General features: G+C 28.6%; 1 protein-coding gene and 1 long non-coding RNA gene across 2 annotated transcripts in view; one reads left to right on the top strand and one right to left on the bottom strand.

Annotated features, from left to right (window-relative positions):
* LOC136984984 (uncharacterized) overlaps positions 1–24,840 on the bottom strand; it is a 55,639-nt gene that overhangs the window by 11,320 nt on the left and 19,479 nt on the right. The gene's annotated exons all lie outside the window — the stretch shown is intronic.
* On the top strand, positions 12,518–13,515 carry LOC136984917 (uncharacterized). Its single transcript, XR_010882263.1, has 3 exons — positions 12,518–12,640; positions 13,231–13,320; positions 13,396–13,515. It is a non-coding gene; the product is annotated as an uncharacterized lncRNA (long non-coding RNA).

Here is a 24,840-nt window from a genome sequence, read left to right as displayed (position 1 = left end):
AGAAAACTTGAATCGAGAGAGGGACTCTGCTGGTCTCCCTCTCTAAACCCTAAAAAGATCTCCAAAGTGTAAAGTAAAATTAATTAAATTAATAATAAAATAAATTTTTTAAAATTTTATTTATATTTTATAATGGATTACGAAGAGGGATAGGCTCCATCTCATCTCGATGGAGCCCATCTTTCAATGGGTATTCTGGATATTGGGACTAATTTATGTAACATTAAACAGTGTTTTTCTATAAAGAAAATTCATAAATACTCCAATTTTCATATTTTAACATGAAAATATTTTCAAAAACATTATTTTTATTATCCCAGTTTATTGTTCGGATCACCAAACTATCCATTCAAATTAACCGTATCAATTAAACCGGATTATCAAATTAACCTTATCTTAATCTAGAACGGAAGTAAATCTTACGGTTTAATTATTTATTTGATTTTAATTAATTTAATTTTTTAATTTTGAATTATATATTTTTTTAAATAAATTTCTATTTTCGCGCATGATTTTTTTTTTTGGTCCTTGTCTCGTTAATATTTTCCTTTTAGTTTATGCAAATTACAGCTTCTTTACGATGGAAACGGGCAAAAAAAACTATAAGAAACTAAGTAAAGACTTAATAAAGATTACAAATTTAACTAAATTAAACGAAATAACGGAAAAATTCCGCCGAAAAAGCAAGGAAAAAATAGAAAAGTAAAAAAAAAATTAAAGGTATTTTATCTTAGAGTGAATTACTTTTTTTAAAAAATACATTAGGAATTTTTTAAAATATATATATATATAATATATATGTATATATTAACGATACGCTTTAATTTTACTTTAAAAAAAATATACAAAATATACGAGAAAATTATGTCTCGACAGTAATAAACTCTCGAAGGAAATAAACAAGGTAACCAGATAAAAATAAGGAAAGTTTGAATAAACTTTGAAAATAAAGACAAGCAAAAAACATAAATATAAAAATATAGAAATGCAGAAATTTTATAATAATAATAATTATTATTATTGTTTTGGTGATGTTGCAGTGTCTGATGCTATAGGGACAAAACACAACTACAAAACAATTATTATTATTGGAGATATTAGAGACTACTTAAGGGTGTAGAATGAAGGGTGAGAACGAGGAGAGAAGATGCCAGTAGAGTTTTAGGCAGGGGTAGAGCATACTCAAAGATCTAGACTGTAGGAAGAAAGAGAGGAAAAGGATGAGGAAGAGGAGGAGATGTTTGTAGGGTGTTGGGCAATGGTAGAAAGAAAGAAAGAGAATAAGAGGATCAGAAAGAGAAGAGGATGTCTGAGTAGAGTGTTTGGCAGGAGTAGAAAGAGAGTAAGATCAGAAAAAGGACAGAATGTCTCGGTAGGGTATTGAGCCGGGTATAGAGCCTACTGAAGAAAGTAATGGGTTGAGAAAGAAGAGAAGTCTCAATAGAGTATTGAGCAGTAGGTAGCACTTACTCAAGATAGGATAAAGAAAGAAAGAGGATTAGGAAGAAATAGAAGATACCAGGGGTATCGAACAGGAGGTAGCCTTTACTCAAGGGGCTAAGCTAAAGAAAGGAAGCGAACGAGGTGATGAGAAAGAATAAGAAAGAGGAGAGAAAATACTGAGCAGACAGAGCGAGTCAGAAAGTATAAAAATAAACACAAAGATTGTCGAGAAATGTTTATAATAATAATAATAATTACATAAAATATTTTGTAAATTTTAAAAACTTAGTTTTAAGAAATTTAATATTTGTAGACATACATAATTATTCTTTTTATTAATTTATAAATAATATTAAAGACATAATATTTATTTTTGGAGTATAATATTGACATTTTTTAAAATTAATGATACACCAAGCGATACATTTTTCTCCCTGGCATATAACAGTAAAAAACAAGAAAGGAAGCGTGAAACAAAAACGATTTTTCTTTTATAAAATATCACGAAGACAGAGAAATATTTATTTAAAAATTATATTTTATAATATTAACGCCCATTTAAATTCTTTTTATTTTTATTTTTTTCCAGGTGAAATTTTTAACAAAGAGAAGTATTTACATGGAGAAATAAATCTGAAAACGTCCTCATTCTTTCACTGAAATCCGTGAAGACATTTTCATTTTTTTCATTACCTTTTTTTTTATGAATAAGAAGAATTCCGAAAGTTGAATTATCTTTACGTTTCATTCATTATAATCGTAATAAAAGCTGTTTTTATTTATTTGTTTATTTATTTTATAAACTCCTTTCTTTTGAATAAAACAAATTAAATTTGTTGAAGGGGAAGATTATTTTTCGAAAAAAAAACGAAAATTATATTATTTCTCACTTTCAACATTAATTTAATAGAAAAATTATAGCTTTACTTCGAATAATTTAAGCAAAATTTTTTTGTATGTTGTATTAAAAATTTCTTATTTGCAATTCAAGGTAGGAGTTTTGTTTGGATCTTAAGGTAAGGTTTGCAAGCTGTGTTCGTCCCTATGCTAATTCTTTGCACCTGTTTGATTCCCTGCAACAGTAGAGTTTCTCTCTCAAGTTAATTTCCTACAACAAAAGATTTCATTTATATTCGACAAACGACTATAGATTTCATTAATTCCTTGTTCTTTATATATCAATTTAATCAAACTTTATATTATATTAAGGTATAAACTGGGAGATTTTAATCAATTTTAAGTCTTATTTGCCTGATTTTTTTTAAAGGAAAATAATCATATTTTCGTTGTTTAGCAATTAAAATATTCGTTTATAAAGATTTTAAATCGAATTTTATAATAGTTAGCGAGATATTAGCTCAAACACTTAAAGTTTTCAGTTATTTCTTTGCTTTATTCTTTAAAACAAAACAATAATATAGTAAAACCTGTGTAAAACGGAATCGCGCGATACCGAATATTCCGTTTTGGACAGGTTTCGTTGTATTTTTTCCGGTTAATCGTGAGATGAGAGCACCTAATCTTACATGCATTATATATAATGAGTAATCACTGCTTATTTTTGGCAGGTTTCCGTTTTGAACAGGTTTTTAGCATATTAAATCGTTCCATGTTGAAGAATTTTTTCCGTTTGGCTCGTTTTCGTTTTATTCAGGTTCCGTTTTACACGAGTTTTACTGTATAAAGCTTTTTGTAAATGTTTTTCCCCTGTAATGTAGTGAAACCTCCAAACGACGGTCTCTGACGAAAATATTTTTAAAAATCCGTTACTGGGAGGTGTTCTTTGCTTATAGGTTAGTTTTGTATATAATTTTGTTTAAAAAGTTATGAAAATGGCCGTTGTTTAGAGGTTTCCGGTTAGTTTTGTATGAGTTTTTCTTCAAAAATTTCCTGAAGAAGTTCGTTATTTAAAGGTTCAACTGTATTTTTATAAACAATTTAATAATATAAAATAAAATATTGTTTAAAATATTAAAAGTCACATTGAAAATCTTTATTAAATTATTATTATTATTAAATAATGAAATATATAAATTTATAAAAATTTTTTTTACACTTTCATTCGAATTTAAAATGTTTAATAAATTAATGTAAAAAATTTTTAAAACTTCGAATAAAATACAGTAAAACCTTCGAACAACGGACATTTTTTTTATGCTCTTTTCAGAGGCTGGGCGTTGTTCAGAGGTTATTTTATACGAATTTTTGCGAAAGTTCGTGAAAAAATGGCCGCTGTTTACAGGTTGTCTTTGATAAAAGATAGCTCTTATTTGGAGGTTATTTCGACGTATTTTTGTTAACAAAGTTTCCTAAAAATGGCCGCTGTTTAGAGGTTGTCTTCGTTGGTAAATTGCTGATTTTTGGAGGTTATTTCGCAATCATTTTTGTTCAAAAAATTTCTAAAAATGGCCGCTTTTAAAGGTTGTCCTCGTTAGGAGGTAGCTCTTATTTGGAGGTTATTTCGACGTATTTTTGTTAACAAAAATTCCTAAAAATGGCCACTGTTTAGAGGTTGTTCTGACAGGTAGCTGTTATTTGGAGGTTATTTCCTATTCACTTTTAGCTAACAAAAATTTATAAAAATGACCGCTATTTACAGGTTGTCCTTGTTAAGAGGTAGCTGCTGTTTGGAGTATTTCGTATGCATTTTTGTTCAAAATAGTTCCTAAAAATGGCAGCTGCTTACAGGTGGTTATTGTTAAGAGGTGGCCGTTATTAAAGGTTTAAATGTACTTATTAATAATTAAATCACGTAAAATTTGAAATTTTAATTATTTTAAAAAAATGTAAATTATAAAATTTAAAAAAAAATTAAATTATTTTTTATTTCTCTACCTTTAAATAAAATATTTAAATTTATTTTTAAAATATTTTTATAAATTTTATTAAATTATTTATTTATTTATTTTTAATAAAAATATTTTAAGAAATTATTTAAAATTTAATTAAATTTTATTTGATTTAGGCCTAAATAAAGCAAAATATTTATATAAAATAAATTTTGTCTAAAAATTAAGCTAAAAAAAATAATAATAATAAAATTTACTTTTAAAACATTAAAAATTTAATTTCAAATTTAAAAAATAATGATAATTAAGTAATTAAATTACGTTTTTAATTGTGTTAAAATTTAGAATTTATATTTAAAATTAACTTTTTAAACTTGAATTAAATTTTAAATTAAATTATATAATATTTAAAATTTAATCGATTTATTAAAAAAAAAGATTCGGTGTTTTGTGTGAATTTTTCTTCAGAACCTGCCAACAACGGACACTTTTAAACACCGGCCATTTTTGTTCAGAAAAAAGTTTCTGAAAAAAATGGCCGGTGTTTAAAAAGTGTCCGTTATATGAAGGTTATTTTAAAAAATTTATATTTATTTATTGTTAAATGATTTATTAAATAAGTTGTATATTTTGTATAAACTCTTGTTAAAAGAAAAGTTTCTGAAAAAAAATGGCTACCCTTTAAAATTGGACGTTGTTGGAAGGTGGATATGTCCGCTGTTTGAAGGTTATTAAATAAACAATAAATAAATGAATTTATTTTTTAAAAAAATTGCAGTATTATGTATGGATTGTTGTTAAAAGTACTGTATAAAGTTCCTGAAAAAATGGCCGCTGCTTAAATCTAGCCGTGGTTGAGAGGTGGCCGTCGTTTGGAGGTTATTTAAAAAACCCAATAAATGAATTTAAGTAATTTAGTTTTTTTTTAAATAAAAAAAATGCGGAATAATTGACAAACTTTAAATAATTTTCCGAAATTTCCGATAGAAAAATAGAAAAAATGGGGTGTAATTCGATTAAAATATTGATTACAAAGTAATTTAATTTCGTATAATTACATGTATTAATCTAATTTCATCATTTTTATCTAATCCTAATCGAATTTAATCTTAACTTTTATGTAATTATACTTGGATTATACCGTTTATTCGATTCTTACTTAATCTGATCACGTATAAAGTTTCCGAATGATGGACGACTTCTAACCCGTTTCTTGATTTAAAATATTAAATTTAAATAATAAAAAAAATGTATATATATATACACGTGTGCGTGTGTAATGTATATACCAGTAAACAATTAAGTTAACTTACAAGTAAATTAATTACGTACTTATTTATTAAATCTGATTTGCACCGGTTGAGAGTTTATAGAATTTATGTAAGCGTGTGTCATTCGATTGAAATTATGTATATAATGGAAAGAAATTTTCGCTTTTTTATTATTTCTTAGGTGAAGAAATGGGAATTTAATAACTTTATTCTATGATAATTTCATTTATATGCTTAGTGAATTGGCCCTGAACGAAGTTAAGTGTAAAGGTGCCAAATTTACCCGGGAGGGAATAGAGGTGACTCGAGGGTATAGGTTGAAGAAAGGAAGAGAATAAGGTGATGAGGAAGAGGAGAGAAGATCCCTATAGAGTATTGAGGAGGGGTTGAACCTAGGGTATGGATGAAAGAGAAAGTAAGGAAGAAAGAAAGAGGGAGAAGGTACCAGTAGGGTATTAAAGTTGGAGTAGTGCCTACTCGAAGGTGTAGGAGGAAGAAAAGAAGAATAGGGAAAGAAAAGATTCCAGTAGGGTATTAAGCAGGGAGTAGAGCCTATTCGAGAGGGCGTAGGCTGAAAAAAAGAGAGTAATAAGAAAAGAAAGAGGGGTGAAGATCCCCGGAGGGGATTAAGCTGGGGTAGTGCCTACTCGAGGGTATAAACTGGAGAAAAGAAGAGAGTAAGGGGATTAAAAAGAGGAGAGATCTCAGTAGAGTAGATACCGAGTAAAGAGAATGAATCAGAAAGTATGAAGAAATATGAAATTTGTTAAGATGTTTATGTAAGTACACGTTATTTGTAATTGCATAAAGTAGCAGCTTCACAATGAGAATGTAGTGGGACAGTATTGTAAAAGACAATACAAATCCAAAGTAGTATTTACAAGTATCATGAAGAACAGTTTCTTCTATAATATATATTAAATTCTCTCATTTGACTTCTGAATCTACGTAGATTTTTACATATTTTTGGGCGAAACGTCATGAAAATCATCCAAAATATGTAAAAAATAATCACATAAATCAAAATTAAATTATTTTCCTGTATAATTTACATACAAAACTGGTATAACGTCACTAACAAAACAGCCATGTTAACCATTTATTTTCGTTATAACAATTGATTTAAATAATTATACGATGCCTCGTATACGATATAAATTCTAATTAATAACCAATACCTAATATTTAGTTAATATAAGTTACAGATGAACATTATAATACAAGCAATTATTATGCAATATAACAGAAATTCAATTTGACACTTAGCCATAAAGGTAATTAAATTAATTATTATTAATTAAATATGTTATTATAGAAACTTTGACAAGTGAAAAGTTTTTATTAAAATTTAAAAATAATAATAATAATAATAAGTTATTGCATTTATTTTCCAGTAACTTAATTAATTAAACCCGTTAAACTGCTAAGCATCTTAATGGTTTTCTTATGTTACTTTATTAATGGTCTCTCCTAGTTTTGTGCATGTAAACTTATTGTTTACAGAATTTTATAATTAAAAACTAATTATTTATTCATTTACAACGTCAGAAAATATATTTTTTTAATTGAAATTTTAAGATGGAGATGACTCGAGAGCAATCTAAATCTGTAGCTTCACTCCAGAATTTATTGCAGGAAAAAAAAGGGGGGAAGGAAAGTTCTAGTAAAGAATTGTTACTTTTCATTAATCTTAAGGGGAAAAAAACGTTTTAGAAGAAGGTAAAAGTGAAATTTTTTCGATTAACTTCCTAACATTTATTTTACAATCATTTATTGTGGCGTATGTTATGGCAAACTTTGATCATGTGCCATCCAGCAAACCGCAAATACAATTAAAATAAAGCGTTTTAAATGGATTATCTCATTAAATAGAAATTTCCAGGTAAATACTCCTAATTAGCTGTAACATAATTAAAATCCACATATATAACACGCAAACCAATCATATTAATTATCGGTAAAATGTCTCAAAGGTCTGTAGACGTTCGGGGGAAGGGATTGAGACGATCGAGCAGTGTGGTTGGTTACTGGCTCGTTCTAACCCCCCGCAGGAAACTTTACGATTTACAATGTAATTTTGAGATTCCTAGGAGCAGATCGATGAAAGTACTCCTTTACCTTTGACAAGCGTATTAGTAATAACACGTAGACTGGATCGTTAAGCAACTGCTAGTTAAATTATGATTCATGATACCAGGTTCGTGGCTGAAAAAGGGGCTTTAAACGACCAACTCTTTCAAAGGTTTTCTGAATGTCATCAATGTTGACACTTCATTTTTGAGAAGTTTCGAAGAGGCTACGCCCCCAATTAATCTTATATCAATCCATAATGATAGAGGATGGACAATCTTAGGCTTCCTTGTGAATATTATATTAAGATGCTTTCAATAGATTTTTACCCTCATTTAGGGTATTTTTAGATAATTTCAACGTTAAAAAATTCCCTATTCTGATGAGATAATATCGTCTCGTTTTGTTGACCTTTTTTAATTTCTACTTTATTATTATTATTATTTTTTTTTTTTTAGGTTTATTTATAAGAGTTATTCATCATTATGGACAGGTTAACCGGTAGATGATCATCGGTTAATTTCGTTTTTGAAACCTTTTTTTTAACGTTAAAATTCGAGTGAAAATGGATTTTAATATTGTATATTTGTTAAATTTTTATATATGCTTTTAATTTTTTCGTGTATTGATTTTTTTAAATGTATGTTTTTTTTAATGTAATCAAGTATAATCGATAAGAAGTTTTTGCTGTAGTCTACGGGATTGTTTGTTTTCTTCGATTTCTCGCAAGGTATCTTTTATTTTTATATATTTTTTCACGTATTTTTTATATCTTCTTCACATTATTTACAAATTAACTTCTTGAAATAGTAATTTATAAAGGAAAATGCTTAGAAATCGAAGAAAATAATCGAGAATTTCAGTAAAGTAGGAATTACTTCTTGTAAGGAATCTTATTTATTTTTCGCTTATTTTTATACATTACTCGCATTATTTTTAAATATTTTTCTTGTGTTTTTACATTCTTTTCGCCGTTATTTACGAATTAATTCCTTAAAACAGTAATTTATAAAGGAACATACATGAAAATCGAAGAGGAAAACACAAGGATGTAAATGAAGAAGGAATTATTTCTTGTAAGGAATCACTACATTTTTATATATTTCTACAGTTTTAACGTAATTAAATCACTTACAGCATAAATTAAAGAACATAATCACACCCGAACACATACATAAATCAATTATTTAACACGCCTTAACTATGCAGGAAGCAAACCAAAAAAAAAAAAAAAAAAAAAAGTCCCATATAGTAGAGCAAAGGACTAAAAATTAAATATTCACATCAAAGTAAATTTAAAACGTGACAACGTAGAATATTTTATTTCTAGAAGAGAGAGATACACGTATAACACTGCCACACTTCATGCATCGATACACAGTGGTGTGTAAAACCCCCTCGTGCAGTTTTGCGCCACTCAACAACCATTTTATTCATGGATGGGATTTAAAACTATTTTACATATCAAGCATTGCAACTTCCACTAAAGACCCAGAGTTGTATGGGCCATATCTAAATCTATAAATCAAAGAAGGGTGTATTTTTTTTTCGGTGTGTGTGTGTGTGTGTTATCCACTCAACAAAAGGAACATCTGCATATCCAGGAAGTATTTAACTTTTCTTCGTAATATGTGGAGTTTGGATGGTATGAATCACAGGAAACTGAAGGAGTGGAATAATGATTAAATCTGCATATGTTTGATTTCTCTTTAATATTAATCATTCTACTGTTTTGACCTCTGAATCCAACTTACAAGTAATCATTGTTACGTTTGCAAATAAATCATGTCGTTGCTGTTTTCTGTGACCTAACACAACTTATGTCGTGTCTTCTAGAAAAACAATTATATACGTTTTTTCCCCTTACTTCCTCTGCTTTCATCATTTCTCCGAGAGTTTCGACCTTTTTTTCCGTTAATTTTATGTAATTAAGTTGTGTTTTTGGACGAAACCATTCTAGAAAACCATTTTTTCCCCCTATATAAATTCGTATTCCCAATGTCTTAAGCGCATATTTTCTTTCAAAAATACTATAAAAAAAATTCGTAATTTTCAAGCTGTCTTCTACCATAAAAAAGCATAGTTGAGTAATTTATGCTTTTGAATCTAAGATTGCAAACTTCTAAACTTTCTTAAATTATCAAAGAAGAAGAAGAAGAAGAAGGATCTTAAAGTCCATTTAGAGTGAAAAATGGCTCAAAATAATTTCATTTAAAACGTATAATTTTTGATATAAATTTGAAAGCAACGAATAGAAAATAGTTTGGAACTTTTCCAAAATATTTATACAATTTTTTTTTATGTTGTTTAAAAATATTAGGATTAAATTGAATTTTCAGAAACAAACTAGTTTTCTCTCTATATATATCCACTGATATTTTCTGATCCTTGTATTTCTTTATATATATATATATATTCCCCCTTCTTTTTTTAAAGATTAAACAAGAAAAACTCGTGATCAATGATCACGAGTTTTCCTTGTTTAATCTTTAAAAAGAGATAGGTAATTCCACTTGGAAACAACGTGAGAAAATATATAGACCTATGTGTACATCTGCAAAGATATTTTCTTGAAGAAATTCCGGATTTAAGAAAAGATTTTGAATTATTATCTTGACTAGAAAATATTTATTTTTATTAAATATTTTTTTTTAAACAAAGTTTCCTAAAGATTTTAAAGTTTTTCTTGCATGTTTAAATGCACTCCTGTGGTGTATTTATGGGGAGTGTTGTATCCCTAGAAGCTTGGTGAATAAAATTTAAACTTAAAAAATTTATAAATAAATGAATAAATAATATTTTCTTATAAATAAAAAATTATGCAACACTTAATGTTTTTTCATTCAGATTGTACTTTTTTCTATATTGTCCTCTCAGAACAGCCCCAGAGTTATAACCTCTGTTGCGTTCGATAATGTTAAATTAGCCTGTAAAATTTTAAATTTTTTATGTAAAAATAATAAAAATTTATTTATTTAAGTATTTTTAATTTATATTTTACGCTATATTTAAGATTAAAACAAAAAAGGGATGTTGTCTTTACGTGCGAGAAAGCTCCCTTGTTTTAAGGACATATAAAAGAAAAATCTTTCGTTATAGTTTATTATTTACTAAATCATTATATATTTTTAATTTTTATAAATAAATAAAAAATTATGCAGTAATTACTTTAGTTTCCTTCTGATTGTACTGTACTTTCTACGTCATTCTCCACATCACCCCAGAACAAAACTACGTCATTTATGAGCTCCTAAACTTTAAATTAATCTCTAAAATTTTAAATCTTTTACTTAAAAAAAAAATATATATATATATATAACAAAAACTTATTAATTTAAGCATTTTATAAAATTATTTTTACTTATTATTTAAAGACAAGTTACTTCACTTAACGTATGAGGTATCCCCTTTGTTTTAAGGATAGATAAAGGATAAAAATTAAAAATATAAAATGATTTAGTAAAGAATAAATTATAATGAAAGATTTTACTATTCGTTCGAAGTTATTTCTATCGAATTTTTATTTTCTTTTCTTTTATTTTATTTTTTATTTTTCCTAAGAGATGAATTCAAACTGTCAAGTACAGAAGCATGTTATGTATAACAAATGGACATCCTTTTGTATCTTAAAGATTACTTCGCGTTAGAATAAACTGAAAAGAAGCACTTTAGAAAAATTGAAACTCCAAACAGTATGAATTTCACTCGGTCATGAGCTCGTGACTGTGGAAAATCATTATCACTCAATACCTCCCCTCGACCAATCGCATCTCTTATTCTTAAATATTTTAATAATAAATACGCCAATAACAAGCTTCAACTTAAAAAAAAATGATTAGAATCGATATTTTATAAATAAATTCACAAAAAATATTTAATTAGTAAAATTTCAAGATAAAACATAAAAAAATTTGGAGTAAAATTAAGAAAAAATTAAAAAAAATGGAGTCTTTGATTAAGTTTGGAAGATATTTATGAATTAAAAAAGTTCGATAAAATTGTTCTAAATTATCATTTTTTATTTAAAATTAAATATTTAATAAGTTAAATAAATAAATAAATATATTTTTAAAAAATTATATTAAATATTTATAAATAAATTTAAATAATAAATGTTAAAGAAAAATCTCCTCAGATTTCTCGAAATTTTCATTTAATTTATATTAAAATATTATTTTATTTATTATTTTGCAATTTAAAAGTAAAAATTGAATATTCAAAAATTATTATTATTATTATTATTATTATTTGAAATTTTCTACGAAAAAGAATTATTCTAAAAATCTGAAATTCAATTTTTGTTCGAAGAATTTTATTGAAGGAAAAAAAAACACACGTTTTGAAGAATGAATTTATATGAAAAATTGCTTAAATAAATAATAAAAAAATATATTTCTTTAAAAATTTATAAAACGAATTTCATTTAAAGCATCAAAAAATTTATTTTTCGATTATATTTTTTTTATGCTTAAATATTTGAAAAATTAACTTGTAAACCGTTAAATATCTCAATTTTGTGGTGAAAAAATAAAGATATTTTGTTAATTTCCCCATTTATAAACGTGAAAGAACTGAAAAAAAACATTTTTGATGGCTTAATGGTCCCCCAAAAAGAGAGATTGCTCTTATAATTACTATAACTAACATTATAAATGTATAAATTCCAATATAATTATTTTAAAAAAAAATTAAAATATTACGTGATAATACTTCATTATCATGTAGATAATGAGTTTATCTATGGATTTCTTTTATTATTACGGAAGTAATTTTCTTTTTCTCTAGCTTAATTCCGATTGGCCATACACTAAGCTATTTTGTCCAGCAATGAAAAGGTACATGGGCCATAGAAATAATATTAGTTGGACGAGTCAACTTGTTCTTGCGTGACCAAGTAGATTAATATTTTATTCTGTAGTTTTTCTCTTCGTCATTCTCGGGTAAATTAAAGTGTCGATCCATGGGCGTAGCTGTCACATAACTGCAAATATCCAACTTAGTGGTCCACTGTTAGAGGGTTCCTTCGACTGGATACACACCCAAACACTCTAACATGTTAAATGACCGGTAAATAATATATTAATTACACTTTTAAATAAAATATACTGGCATAAGTTTGGCTGCTGGTGCCATAAATGCCGAGTTTCTTTTTGGGAGGACTCGAATCCCTCGTTGAACATTTCAGTCGAAAGCTATCATTAAGGAAATTGGCCCCGGTTTATGCGTGTAAATATTTTTATAAACTAAAATAAAAACCGAAAATAATAATAATAAAAAAAATCTGAATTTATCAAATTTTAACTTATTCCCACCGAGTTTCAAGTTTAAAACTTTGTTTTCCTCTTCATCTTCCATCACGTCCTTCGAGATAAACATGCATTTTTTTAATACAAGAGAGTTGAAAAATAAATTATAAACTGATTAAGATTAATCTTATTTAATTTATTAATTAAAATTATATACTTTTAAGATGGTAAATTAAGATAATTTTTAAGGAAAATGAAAATAAAGGAAACAAAGCTTTCCATTGACACCATTTATTTACAAAACGCGATTAATATCGTGTCCCAAATGGCATTAATCTATATCCAATTAATTACTTATATCGTGTATTTACTACGGTATTTTTTTTCCTAATTCTTTGCTTAATTAACCAGTGACCACTAAGAACATTCTTAGACAAACCATTGGGGACCTTCACTCTATGATAACCACTGATTTGCTTCAGTTGAATCGAAGATTAACTTGTAATAAATCGTTCCTACTTCACTATTTTCTTCTTCTTCTTCTTTTTTTAAAATATTATTTTACTATTTTTCCAGATCTTCTTTAAAGATCAGAAATCGTTCGCTACGCAATTAAAAGTTTGCTTAAGTTTCATGTAAGAAACACGAATCTCTTCAGAGATTTCAAGAAAAGGAAAGGATGATCCTAAGACTGGAAGAAAAATATAATTATATATATAAATAAATAGCTGTTAAGGAAACAATCTCGGAATTTGTTTCCTTTTTAAACAAAATAAATAATTTTAAAAATATATTTATTGAAATTCGTGCTTAAAGACATGTAAACAAACGTTAGAAGGAAAGAAATTCAAACAATTAAAATTGAAGTTAAATATATATAAAATAAAATAAAATAAATAAAAAAAATAATCCAAATAAACAGTGCTCCGAAAATAAATCGTAGATCCAAATAAACCTAAAAATAAAACGAAAATAAATAGAAATCCTAAGAATTCTAAATAATCCCAAAGAAATTTCTTGAATCTATTTCTAGAATTCATTATATCTTTTCCTTTTTCAAAATTGATTTCTATTTTTTTTTTTAAACTATTTTTTTCTATTTCATTCCTCTCGACTTTGCGATTTGAATCTTCTGGATTTAATAAATATCCTCAGAATTTTCTGTTATAAAACTTTTGATTTAAATTTTCATTATCATAATGACAATAACTGATATAATTTTTTTCGAATTTTAAAGTATATTTTTTCGTTTTAATTTCGAATTGAAATTGTAAATATACCAATTTTTGGTTTTTAATTTTAGAAATTAAATCTGTAAATAAACAAATTCGTCTTATGCCTTTAAATATTTAATTTTATTTGATCTAAACTTGTACATTTCTTAGAACATGTAAACAGAGATGGTCTATAAGTCGCATAAAAAAAAAAACAGAATAAAGTTTTTGTTTGTTAATTATGTTTTTTTTTCTGGTGTGTAATAAAGTGCAGAAAATCGAATTTTTAAGACTGTTCATTGGAAATTTTATCGGTAAATGATCTTTTTCTGCGCTCGAATTTCTTCTTGAATGTTGTCTTTGAACTGCTTGATGGTTAAGGGCTTCTTGACATACGAAGAAATAAGTCTGGTGTTATCAAATTGGAAAAAACGCATATTAGCGTTAGAAGAGAGAGCTCTGGTTAGATAGGAGCATAAGGAAAGCTTTGATTAGAGGAAAGCGTAAGAGGAGCTTTGATTAGAAGAAAGCGTAAGGGGAGCTTTGATTAGAAGAAAGCGTAAGGGGAGCTTTGATTAGAAGAAAGCGTAAGGGGAGCTTTGATTAAAAGAAAGCGTAAGGGGAGCTTTGATTAGAAGAAAGCGTAAGGGGAGCTTTGATTAGAAGAAAGCGTAAGGGGAGCTTTGATTAAAAGAAAGCGTAAGGGGAGCTTTGATTAGAAGAAAGAGTAAGGGGAGCTTTGATTAAAAGAAAGCGTAAGGGGAGCTTTGATTAAAAGAAAGCGTAAGGGGAGCTTTGATTAGAAGAAAGAGTAAGGGGAGCTTTGATTAAAAGAAAGCGTAAGGGGAGCTTTGATTAGAAGAAAGCGTAAGGGGAGCTTTGATTAGAAGAAAGAGTAAGGGGAGCTTTGATTAGAAGAAAGCGTAAGGGGAGCTTTGATTAGAAGAAAGCGTAAGGGGAGCTTTGATTAGAAGAAAGCGTAAGGGGAGCTTTGATTAGAAGAAAGCGTAAGGGGAGCTTTGATTAGAAGAAAGCGTAAGGGGAGCTTTGATTAGAAGAAAGAGTAAGGGGAGCTTTGATTAGAAGAAAGCGTAAGGGGAGCTTTGATTAAAAGAAAGCGTAAGGGGAGCTTTGATTAGAAGAAAGAGTAAGGGGAGCTTTGATTAAAAGAAAGCGTAAGGGGAGCTTTGATTAGAAGAAAGAGTAAGGGGAGCTTTGATTAAAAGAAAGCGTAAGGGGAGCTTTGATTAAAAGAAAGCGTAAGGGGAGCTTTGATTAGAAGAAAGAGTAAGGGGAGCTTTGATTAAAAGAAAGCGTAAGGGGAGCTTTGATTAAAAGAAAGCGTAAGGGGAGCTTTGATTAGAAGAAAGAGTAAGGGGAGCTTTGATTAAAAGAAAGCGTAAGGGGAGCTTTGATTAGAAGAAAGCGTAAGGGGAGCTTTGATTAAAAGAAAGCGTAAGGGGAGCTTTGATTAAAAGAAAGCGTAAGGGGAGCTTTGATTAGAAGAAAGAGTAAGGGGAGCTTTGATTAAAAGAAAGCGTAAGGGGAGCTTTGATTAAAAGAAAGCGTAAGGGGAGCTTTGATTAGAAGAAAGCATAAGGGGAGCTTTGATTAGAAAAGGACATGAGTAGAGTTCTGGTTAGCACACATAAAGCTTCGGTTAGAAGAAAGCACACACAAAACTCTGATTTTGAAAATAAAAGTCAATGACAACGCAGTGCTCTGTCGCAAACGTTTATGTAATGCAATTCAACTAAAATATGTATAAACCTTACATTTTTATTATAAAATTACACGAAATTGGAATAGATTTTTTTACATTAAAACCAAACATAACTAACGAAAACGGCAAGGAAAAATAATTTTAAAAAATCTCCTGACCTTTAAACCCATCATTTATTTAATTATTGATTTTTACCCTTTAAACTTTCGAATCACCCAGTTAAAACATTTATCAATTAATTTTATTTTATCATACTCAAATAAAAATAAAGATAAGAATATTAGAATAAGTTAGATTTACTTATAACACTAATTTAAAGAATAAAAAAGGAATTAAAGAATAAAAAAAACGTGCACTATCAACTAGAATGAAAGTGCTAAGTAATGAAAAGTAAATCATCAGTTTGAATAAAAGAGCTACGTGGTGAAAATATCTCATCTGGTAGCGAGATAACACTAAGTGTGCAGATAGACACCCGCCATTTAACTGCTGTACATCAAATTTACTACAGAAAGGTGGGGTGTAAACAAAAAAAAAAAAAAAAAAAATTAAGCAAATTTGTATTATATTTACTTGTTAAATTATAATTAATTAGGAAAATATTTATTATCAGTAATCTATAAACACGAGCATTTTGAGTGAACATGTGTAGAGTTTGGTTTAATCAAACAAATAAGCATTAAACTACACCTTGGCTATTTACAATAGAGTATTGTAAATAGGAAAGATGCATAATTAATTTCATTAAAAGCTTTAAATAGGATAGGCAGATAAATAATGTAAAGGGTATCGAGGAAAATTTTAGTAAATCTTTAAAATATTCTATTGTTATTTAAAACATTTATCTAGTGTTAAAGCACAGAGCATTTTCGTTTTCATTTAAAATGCAATTTGTTAATCATAAGAGACAGTAAAAGAGGGAGAGGGGGTAGTGTCTTGTCGGTGTAACGAAGCATACTTTATGATCGATAAGTGCAAATGTACGTTTATGAGACTGTATGTGGCACAAACTTAACGGTAATTAAGTCAAAGATAATGTATTAATGATCATCTGTTATACAAATCTGTAATATATGTATTTACCTAAGTTTCTAATAATTAATACTTAATTGTCTTCCTATCTTATAATGGTATAATATAATTAATTTTCAGTATTTGATTATAAATATTATAATGTAGAAAATAAACATGCAATTTTCTGCTCGGAAATCTTATAGATAAGTGATGCCAATCGATGAATATTCGCGATTTTCGTAGGTCTTAATCGAGGTATATCATCTAAAATATTGTAAAGTAAGAAAATTCACCCAATTTTCTTACTTTACTATTCTATTAACATTATAACACTAGAACGTAATGATTCGAAATAAATAATTATAATTATTAAATGCATTAAACCTGAAGAAATAATAATGAAGATTGAAAAATTGCTATTTTCATAGAGCATAATCGAGTTGTATGAGCTAAAATATTGGATTTTATTCAGTTAATTGTCTTATTTTACTATTATAATTATATTATAACATTAAAACAATAAATTAATGATCCGAAATAAATAATTACAATAATTAAATAAAGCATATGAACCCGAAAAAGTGATGATGAAGATAGAAGAGTTGCGATTTCCATAGAGTATAATCGAGTTTATGAGCCAAAATAATCGATTTTATTGACTCAATTTTCTTGGTTTGTCATTATAACATTAGAACCATAACTTAATTATTATAATTATTTATTTCGAATCATTAATTAAGTATATGAACCCGAAAAAAATGATGATGAAGATAAAAATCTTTTCTAATTATCTTTACTCATCATTAATTAAGAACATTTTCTACAATTTTTAATCGAAAAAAAAAATTAAATAAATTCGTTAATTACCGCTAAAAATCTATAAATAATGGAAAAATGGACGAAGAAAAATACAGATTATTTATTTATTTATTAATAAATCAAGATAAATATATAACAAAATTATAAATTATTCACAAGAAAACAAAACATTTTTCTCATTTATTAAATATTATTTTATCTAATTACCTTGTTAAATAATTAAATTTTTCGTTTTGTATACATATGTGTACAAGGTTATAAATTATGTACAATACAGGCAAAGGCTTGTTTCTATTTATATACAAAAGGGGTGGGGAGAATCGTTCAGGTTGCGTTATTAATAATCATTTTAAACAAATTAAAGCGGGATGCTGTACATGTTCTCTTTACCGTTAATCTGCCTACATTAACTAAAGTGATAATTAAGCATCAAATTACGTGTGAAATGTAAAGATTACTATATATCAAGCTATCCTACAGAAACCTCACAATTATCTACACAGTAGCACATTTGTCATACAAATAACCATTTATCAACTTGTCAAAATGATAATGTTTGACTGTATTTGAAGGTTTATCTGTATTCAAAAGATACTTAACCACGTGTAGCTTTTATATCTATATTTATTTATCCGTTTTTTGATGTATTATATCCCTACTAAATCTATATTCTACGTCGATACCCTTACGCTTGTGTGATTAAACGAGTGGCTGTGTGTGAGTATCAATGAATGTGCTGGCATGATCAATGATTGTAACGAGCAACACTTTGATGCCACACAGTAAAAAAATATTGTAAGAATAAACTTCTGTGAATAGAATAATAAAAAAATAATAATAATAATTTGCATCACAATGGAGTATTAAACACTAAGAGCGACGATAAAACTAGATTTATGTCACTGATTTAAATGCATTAATTCTTTCGATAGTTTAGAATTAATACGGATTTTTTTGTGTAAATTTTTCGGTTTTTAAATAAATTTTACGGTTTGCCTAAAATTCACAGTGCTATAAAATTTACAGTTATTTTTTTTTCCTTTCTTCATACATAGTTTATGATGGAATTCCTTTATTCATACTTAGTTGGAACGTAAACTGAGCTTTACAACTTGTGTAAAAATCTATTATTTATTATAAATTTATGGTAAAACCTGTAAAAACTATTGTACATAATAGTCTCTAGCTTATTATAAGTTATAAATTAATATGAGGCTAATTGAGCTACCTCACAGAAAATCGAATACTAAATAATATAAACTGACAGTTAGAAATTTTAGCATTTAATTTGTATATATATAAATTAAATGTTAATTGTGGGATTTTCTAGGTCACTCTGTAAACGTAATCATTTATTTCGAACAGTTCTAGTGTCAGAAACACTATACATTTAACAATTAACACTCTTCTACATTTAAACGTCTACAAACTTTACTCAATCCTTTATTGTTCCAGCATATTTACTAATTATTCATTTTTAGTTTATTTTTTTAAATATTTATTGTTTAAAATATTGGCTTTGTATACTTTGTTTTCCTGTACATCACGTCATTTAATAGTTTGAGTAAGTTTCTGTTATCATTGAGGATTAGCCATTAATTACGTGTACAGCTTAAAGGGGAAGGGGAAAAGTACATCATTGTACACAATAGGGAGGGAGGAGGTCGAGGTATTGTTTATATGGACATTGTTAGTGGTATTAGTGACATACGAATTTGTTCTTATAAGTGTACTGTACTTACCAGTCGTGTGAATGCAGTGGCGTAGCGAACATAACTGGCGCTCCTCTTTCCCCTCCAAAAACACACATAGTTTGTCTTGGAGACCATTTGGGCGCCCCTGTGAGAGTGGCGCCCGGTGCATGATACACCCCCTTGCACCCCCCTCGCTACGCTACTGTGTGAATGATATCAACAGAACTATTCCAAGTCATCAGGTGATCACCTTAACACGTTATTAAAACGTTTACCAAAAGTATCACGTGATTAAAGGGGAGAGTTTTCCAAAAGTACACTATTGTACACAAGGAAGGAAGGAGTCAAAAGCTGTATAAATAATTAATAAACGACTCCTTAACACCTTCCTGTCATTTTCTGTGTAATTGTAAGGTTCTATCGTGGCTTTTTAAATATATATTTATTAAATTTCTACAAAATATAAATATTTACATCATTGTTTATTATCGATTTAATTTAATTTAATGAGGTAGACAAGAGATAATCAACTTATTCATTATCATTTAATGTTTATATAAAGTTAATCGATTATTTTCCTTATTCAAATGTAGTTAAACCGTTTAAATGCCTTCAAATAACGCTCTAAATGCGTTTTGAGGTACGTATTTAAAAAAAAAAAATATATATATATATATAAAGGAAACGTAATTAAGTGTTAATTTATTATCTATCACGTAGAATATTTTATATTAAATTTATAAAAATATTTTTTTTCTATTTAAACGGTTACACGATTAATGGAATATGACAGGAATGCATCCCACGCACACAAGTAAATGATTTGAGCCTTGTGACATATCTCTTGCCAGATTTTCTCTACAAAATCAAATGCTACAAAAGAAAAATCCAAATTAAACAAGCGAAAAATTCATTTAAGCAGTAAAATAATTTTTCAAACTGCTCCAAAATAAAAAAATAAAAAATGCCTCATGTGATCCTAACTTTAAACATCTTTCAAATGTATTTAATTATATTTAAGAATATGAATTAAAATCTTAATGAAATTTCGTATAAAATTGAATTATCTGTTTCATCCGAACAACAAAATACTTGACAAACGTAATTACAAACTCTTTGAAATTTGATATGTTTAAAATAGTCATTGCTTTAAACGTTTCGAATTACACAAGATGAAGATAATTACATCCTTAAAAGTAGATATTTGAGGAGATAACATTAAGTAAAAAGTTTTCGATAAACATAGGAAGTCCACCGCAAAATATGTAAGTTATACGCGTGAAGAATCTTTAGTAAAGAACAAACGTTTTCAGCCAAATCTGTTGGCCATCATCAGGTTAAACAAATTCGAATGCGAATGCAAACATAAAATGGAACAAAAAATTTAAATACAAATAAATAAAATAACGGATAAAAAATATACATATAAGAAAGTAAAAATTAAATATAAATAACAAAAATATATAAAAAATATGTATAGGTTAAATAATAAACTACACGAAACTCTAATAAATGCAAGAAGTGCATTTATCAATAAAATTATATGAAATTCTGACATATACAAGATATGCAGTGATAACAAAATCAAGGCATTAAATTAAGAGGTATCAAACCTCTTAATTAAATATTTCCATGCCGAAGGCAACCCTTCAGCATCCCTGGCATTAATGCAGGCATTATGTAATCTGCTCTTAAATATTTCAATTTTTTCGGCGCAAAGCGCTAAAGTCGGTGAGTGTACAGGTTTAATGATGTCTGCTTCACCCCACTTGACTACCGAGCCTTCAATCTGTGCCATCTGAGATAGAATTGTGGCGTTAGATCTTTTGCTGATGTTGTATTTGTGCTCCCTCAATCTAATCCCTAAGCTTCTATTAGTAACTCCAATGTAGTTTTTATTAATGCCTAGTTCTTGGTTTTCATAAGGAATTTTGTACACTCCAGCCATTCTTTCTTTATCAATACGGTCTTTGTCGTTCCTTAATAATTTGTACAAGTTGGGAGCCCTCTTGAAAATTAACTTGGTATTTTTGCGGGCTGAGATTTCCTTCATGATAGCTTCTTTCTTTCTGTCATACGTGAACTTTGTGAATTTGCGGAAATCCCCTCCTTGAGCTTTTGTTTTGTTATTCTTGTAGTTTTTGATTAAGTGTGGTTAACATATCCGCCTGTACCCTAGAGTTCTAGCGATATGCGATATTCCTGCATGAGCTCATCAATCTAGAAAATGTTATATACAATGAGGATCCTGAAATGTTGGTAGATATCAACCGAGGAATAGTTAAATTAACGGATGCGGTACATGTGAATTTAAGGAACAAGTACATTAAGAAAATGAAATGGATCATTAGAAAACAGGCATCAAGAGTAGCTAAGGATAATCCTTCGACATTCGTTTTATGGGACAAGGTAGAAGTCCCGATGAAGATCATGGAGTTTCTAAAGTGGGGACCGAACTATGTCCCTGAAAGTTCAAACTCATGGGACGCGTCAATTCAGGAAATAGAAAGAGGAATATCTGGGCTAGATCCTTTAGAAAAAGAATACCTCCGATGGAAAACTGTCATTAAAGACCGGACGGCTTGGAGGAAAGGATGTGATGCCGGTAAATACATCAAACTTACTAAATGCTGGCTTAGAGAAAACGATTTGGTTACTACTAGAGCGGACAAGAGCAAGACATTAGTCATCATGAAAAGGCAAACGTATAATGACGCTTTGGATGATTATATTAAAAAAACCGAATGCGAGCGTGTTGACGAAAAGATTATTGATAGCGTCGACAGAAGAGTTAAGAAACTTGAAAAAGCTAAAATCACTAGTTTATTACCTTTTCTCAAAAATTGTCGGAATCCTAGGCCAGGTATGCCGAGATTATTTGCGTTTGCCAAAACCCATAAAGAGGGCAAGGAAGTAAGACCCATAGTTGAAAGATGCAGAGGACCAACCTTTTTTCTTGAAAAGAAATTACATAGGTTTCTCACCTCTCAGCTCGAAAATAACGTATATGTGGCAAAGGATCCAAGGGATGTGGTTAATGAGATACAAGATCTAATTTTAATGGATAATGAGGTTGGAACCGTAATGGACTACGAGAGCTTATACCCCTCTATAAAAATTGAGTCATGCAAGGTAGCGCTTTTGGATTTCATGCGCAGCAAAAGCCCAGATTTGGCAAATTACAGTAATGATTTGATAGAGCTAGCTAACCTTGTCTGCTATGAATCTTTTTTCGCTTTTAATGGCCGTCAATACAAACAAAAAAGGGGAGTCCCAATGGGAAGTCCTATGTCAGGATTGTTGTGTGAACTTGTATTGAGAAGGTTAGAAAAGAGTGTTATTTGTGGCTTCATAAATGACATTATGTATTTTAAAAGATACGTGGACGATGTCCTTGTAATATGGAAGAATGACCGGAAAATCGAGGAATTTATTAATAGAATCAACAACAACGATGACGGCCTCATGCTAAAGATTGAACAGACGTGTTCCTCACGGATACATTTTTTAGACATTGACATCGAATTCAAGGAAGGACATTTGATTACTAAAGTGTACGTAAAACCAACGCATAGCCCTTTGTACATTCCATCGCGTTCGAATGATCCTTACCAATACAAAATGGCTGCTTTCCGTGCCCTTGTTCGCAGGGCTTTTCTCTACTGCAGTAGTGTGGTTGATAGACAAAAAGAAATCTACAGGATATCGCATATCGCTAGAACTCTAGGGTACAGGGCGGATATGTTAACCACACTAATCAAAAACTACAAGAATAACAAAACAAAAGCTCAAGGAGGGGATTTCCGCAAATTCACAAAGTTCACGTATGACAGAAAGAAAGAAGCTATCATGAAGGAAATCTCAGCCCGCAAAAATACCAAGTTAATTTTCAAGAGGGCTCCCAACTTGTACAAATTATTAAGGAACGACAAAGACCGTATTGATAAAGAAAGAATGGCTGGAGTGTACAAAATTCCTTATGAAAACCAAGAACTAGGCATTAATAAAAACTACATTGGAGTTACTAATAGAAGCTTAGGGATTAGATTGAGGGAGCACAAATACAACATCAGCAAAAGATCTAACGCCACAATTCTATCTCAGATGGCACAGATTGAAGGCTCGGTAGTCAAGTGGGGTGAAGCAGACATCATTAAACCTGTACACTCACCGACTTTAGCGCTTTGCGCCGAAAAAATTGAAATATTTAAGAGCAGATTACATAATGCCTGCATTAATGCCAGGGATGCTGAAGGGTTGCCTTCGGCATGGAAATATTTAATTAAGAGGTTTGATACCTCTTAATTTAATGCCTTGATTTTGTTATCACTGCATATCTTGTATATGTCAGAATTTCATATAATTTTATTGATAAATGCACTTCTTGCATTTATTAGAGTTTCGTGTAGTTTATTATTTAACCTATACATATTTTTTATATATTTTTGTTATTTATATTTAATTTTTACTTTCTTATATGTATATTTTTTATCCGTTATTTTATTTATTTGTATTTAAATTTTTTGTTCCATTTTATGTTTGCATTCGCATTCGAATTTGTTTAACCTGATGATGGCCAACAGATTTGGCTGAAAACGTTTGATTGTTTATTAAATAGTCATTGCTTTAAACGTTTCGAATTACACAAGATGAAGATAATTACATCCTTAAAAGTAGATATTTGAGGAGATAACATTAAGTAAAAAGTTTTCGATAAACATAGGAAGTCCACCGCAAAATATGTAAGTTATACGCGTGAAGAATCTTTAGTGAAATTGATTAAAATTATGTTTATCTCGACGATGATTGGTCGTGGGATTTTTTTTGAATAACGTAACAGGTCTGCTTGTATCATTCTTTAAATCTTTTATTATAAAATTTCAGCTCTTTAATATTATTTTAATAATAAACCTGTATACAGAGTAGGCTAGGGGAAAGATGCCATAAATTTTTTAATGGCTAGTATAAAACACAAGGTGTTGGTTGAGTTTTATTTATTACTACGATAATAACACACAGCTTGTAGCATCAATTTAATACATTAGTTTAACTCTAAAAATGAATAGATGCTAATGAGGGGGTTCCATAAAATACCATGCATTTTGGCATCTTAATAATGTTATTAAGAAGATTCTATAAAGAATCATACACTTTGGCATCTCATCCCACGTGACGAGGTTGCGGTTTTAATTGAGGTTTGAGAGTGATCAGGTTTCAATGCAGGCCAATTAAAATTATAAAAAGTCTGTTACCATTTTAATAATTATCTTATTAATTTAAATATTTTCTCATATTTTCATTGTAGAAAAATGAAATTTTAACAATATTAAAAGCTAATTTTCGTCTTCGCTTTCGTGTTGATTATTTAAAAATCAGAACTAAATAGCTTCTAGTTACATTTATTTCAATCCTCATTAATTTCTTTTCGTATTGATTTTTAACAGAGGAGAAAAATAATAATTTATTTTCTTAAGAAAATTTTATACAAATATTGATTATAATGCGTTCTTTAATTTCAAGATAAACAGAGATAGATTCGAAAGTTTAATAAATAACG

The sequence above is a fragment of the Centruroides vittatus genome, unplaced genomic scaffold (assembly GCF_030686945.1).
Source record: "Centruroides vittatus isolate TY-2023 unplaced genomic scaffold, ASM3068694v2 contig_941, whole genome shotgun sequence".
Classification (NCBI taxonomy): Eukaryota; Metazoa; Arthropoda; class Arachnida; order Scorpiones; family Buthidae; genus Centruroides; species Centruroides vittatus.
Note: the sequence above shows the minus strand (reverse complement) of the source record. Positions and strands in the feature narration are given on the sequence as shown.